A 3,214-nucleotide genomic window follows, 5' to 3' on the forward strand; every position below is an offset into this window, starting at 1 on the left:
TAAAAAATAGAGGAAAAAAAAGAAACTCCAAACACAAGAAGCTATATTCCTGACATCATTATATTTCAACAAAGAGGATTCTTTGGTCCTTTCTTCTTTTGGAAAAAGACACTGGCTCTAAATCTCTTAATAATTCTACCTGATTTAAATCTGACTTTAATCCTGAATGATAAATTAAGATTCTGTATCTTTTCACCCCGCTTTCCAGAGTAATTTGTCTAACCCAACGCCTGCATAAATAGATCCTCTAAGTATTTCAAAGACATTCCTTTTGGGCATGGTAGTAGCATCAGCAACAAGAAGAGCAAATGGTGCCACCTCCCACCCCACCGGGGACAACGCCCTGACCTGTGGTTGCATTTAGAGATCCACTCACTGAAGGAAGGACACCGATCGCTCTGATTATATGAAGAGTTCCCTGGACAGCCACTACAGGCCTCCTCTTATAGTATTCCCAATCTCTCAAAGTCCTTCCACAAAAAAATTCTTAGAGGAAGAAAGCATTGTCCCTGGGAGGATCCCAGGTAGCCAGCCAGAAGGAGAAATCCTGAGGTTTGTCCCAGCACAGTACTTCCCTGTAGCAGGGTAATGTGCCTTTCCTGGAGCCAGGCCGACTTCGCCCTAAGGTTACATTTCCACACAAAGAAGCCTTTAAGGGTGCTGTTGCTGACCTCCACACTGGAGGTTTATGTCTGTCAATCTTAGGGGAAAAAAAAAAAAAAGAGGCCATAATAAAACTGCAGGAGCCAGCAGTGGGGAATTACAACTCTAGGATCAGTGGAGGTCTGCCTCACAGTCCTGCTAGATGCTGAGCATTGGCCTAAGGACTGAGAACAATAAAGCGGAAGGAATTTAAGTCAATTGGCTGCTGGATTCCATTAGCAGGACTCAGAGAAGGGGGCGCTTGCTGAGAGTGGTGCACTGATTCTTGGCCACTGCCATTGTGCCAACCTGCTGGGTGATCCAGAGTCTGAAGAATGAGAAAAGTTCACCCAGTCAAACAGGCCTGCAGACAACCAAGTTGGAGGCTGTATGTGCGGCAGACACTGCAACTCCAAGTGTAACTCAGCTGATTTATAGTTAATAAGAACAAATACTAATTAAGGCCTCAGCGAGTGACTATGATAGGCAGAAAAACATCAGAAGGTGGACCAAAATATTTTGCAGAGACACGAAGAAAAATAAAGGTGGTAGCATCTGAAAGCAAGGCAAAGAGAGGCGTGGGAAGCCACCAAGCGAATCTGACTGGTTCGGGGGTTGGGGGAGTAAGTGGGTAATGGAGCTGAGAATAGAGAGAGCATCACTGCCACCTGTCCGGCAGCTCTGCAGCCCTCATTTGGCAGCGTAGGCCTGATGCCTGCATGGAAGGCTTGCTGGACCCAGCTCCAGAGCTTCCTAAAATATCCTTGAGCCTGATGCAATATCACTTTGTGATGGCACCGCATTGCGATGTGGTGACGAGATAACCTGGTAATGTGGAAGAAGAGCCTTTTATGTCTTCATGTGATTGTGTCTGAGAGAGGCCAAGAGAGCTGAGCATTCGCAATGGAGAATGGGTTTGTTGGAAGGGTGGTTAAACTCTCTGATATGGAAGAACAGAGTTCCCATCAGCCTACCTCAGACTATGGAGGCTGGACACCTGGGGAGGGCTCAGTCAGGAGATGGAGACTTAGAAGGACAACCCCAAGGGGCCCATCAGCAGCCCACCGGGCGCTCTAAAAAGCAGAGCTGAGGAAGGACTATGTTAAAACCAGCCTTAATCCTGGAGAAAGCAGCAGAAAGAACAGGGTAGTTTCTCCCAGAGTATGTCCTCTGGGCAAACAAGGAGTTGGACTGGGGAAAGGAAGAGAAGGCAGGCCTAATCTGGAGAAAGCCACTGGGAGCCACCAAGAGTTGGCAGCACCATCAAGGTTTGGCTTTAGACTCCAAATGAAAAACAATGTGCCTAGCTCTAGGCAAGCCCCTGTTCTACATAATGATTGAATTTTGAAATGTGAATTAAACCTGGCGAAGGAATGCAACTCTTTTCTCCCTCCACCAGGCCATTCTACCATTCTTAGAAGGTGAGTGATGGGTTAGAGGAAGGTTTAAAATTTTTGCCCTTTTACCAAAAAGTAGAAACTGTCAACCAGTTCTCCCGCCATCCCCTCCCCCAATGCTCAAAGTGTTCAAAACTAAAAGCTGCAGCATCTTTTCGGCAAGTAATCAGCACAAGTTGAAAGGCACATGCTGTTGCATTTCTGATCAGATTGTATGTTAAGCAGGAAAATCCGCCCCCCTTTTGGGGGGCTCAATGCATGTCTGTTTAAAGAAGCCACCAGGCAGTGCCTCTCACTTTGTCTTGGCAGGGCACAGCCATCAGACGAAGTGGGAGGAAGAAACATTAACTTCAACAGCTGTTTCTTGACCCCGGCTGTCAGTCTTCCCAAGAATAAATTTTGGAGAGTCCTATTTGAAACAAAGAGGGAGTTTTGGGGGGAGAGAAAAGTTGGTTGGCTCCAAGGCGGCCGCCCAAAGAAGCAAGGAACAAGATGTTTGTAGTTACCACGCAGCCTGCAAGCCTCAGCCGGGTGCAGAGATGGAGCAAAGTAACTTGAAAGCTCTCCTCTCGGCGCCCTGTGCCTGCAGCTTCCCCCCCTAACGCGCGCCCAGATCCAGCGCCGGTGGTAAGAGCCGTAGCTCGACTACAGTAATTCCCCAGCTCGGGCGGCTTGAAACTGCTCGGGCTGAATAGCATTTGCTGTTCCGTCCTGCGGCCGCCTCCCGCCGCTGCTGCCGCGCTCCCTGCAAAGCAGCTCTCATTATCCCGGAAGTTGTGCTGACACAGTCTCGCTGCCACCAGAAGTTTGTCAACATCAAACTTCTCCTGTGTGGGGTACGTTCACCTTCCACGAGTATTTAATCGAGCCAACAAGCAAACAAACAAACCCAAATAAACCTGCCCGTGATGTCATGGTGTTTTTTTTTTTTTTTTTGGTTTGGTTTTTTTTTTTTTTGGCTTTCCTGGAAGCCTGGGGCTGTTAGGAATTTGCTGGTGGGCGCGGAGAGCGCCCGCGGGTTTCTGGGGGAGATAAGGGATGGCCCCCTGGACAGGAAGAGGGGAAGGGGCTGTGTAGGGGCATGCGGGCGGTTGGTGATGGGCACAGGGGAGCGGGGGAGGGGCCTGGGGCTGAAGTGCAGTGAACTGGTCCCACAGCCTGTTGGCTGCGGAGGG

At 49.0% G+C, this 3,214-nt stretch overlaps 1 long non-coding RNA gene across 1 annotated transcript in view; it reads right to left on the reverse strand.

Moving 5' to 3' along the window:
• Positions 1 to 2,690, reverse strand: part of LOC111731452 — a 6,697-nt gene extending 4,007 nt beyond the window's left edge. Inside the window, exon 1 of the long non-coding RNA XR_002777143.1 lies at positions 2,546 to 2,690. This is a non-coding gene — a long non-coding RNA (uncharacterized LOC111731452). The remainder of the gene's footprint in view (positions 1 to 2,545) is intronic.
• Positions 2,691 to 3,214: the final 524 nt, after the last annotated feature.

The sequence above is a fragment of the Pteropus vampyrus genome, unplaced genomic scaffold, assembly GCF_000151845.1.
Source record: "Pteropus vampyrus isolate Shadow unplaced genomic scaffold, Pvam_2.0 Scaffold11, whole genome shotgun sequence".
Lineage (NCBI taxonomy): Eukaryota > Metazoa > Chordata > Mammalia > Chiroptera > Pteropodidae > Pteropus > Pteropus vampyrus.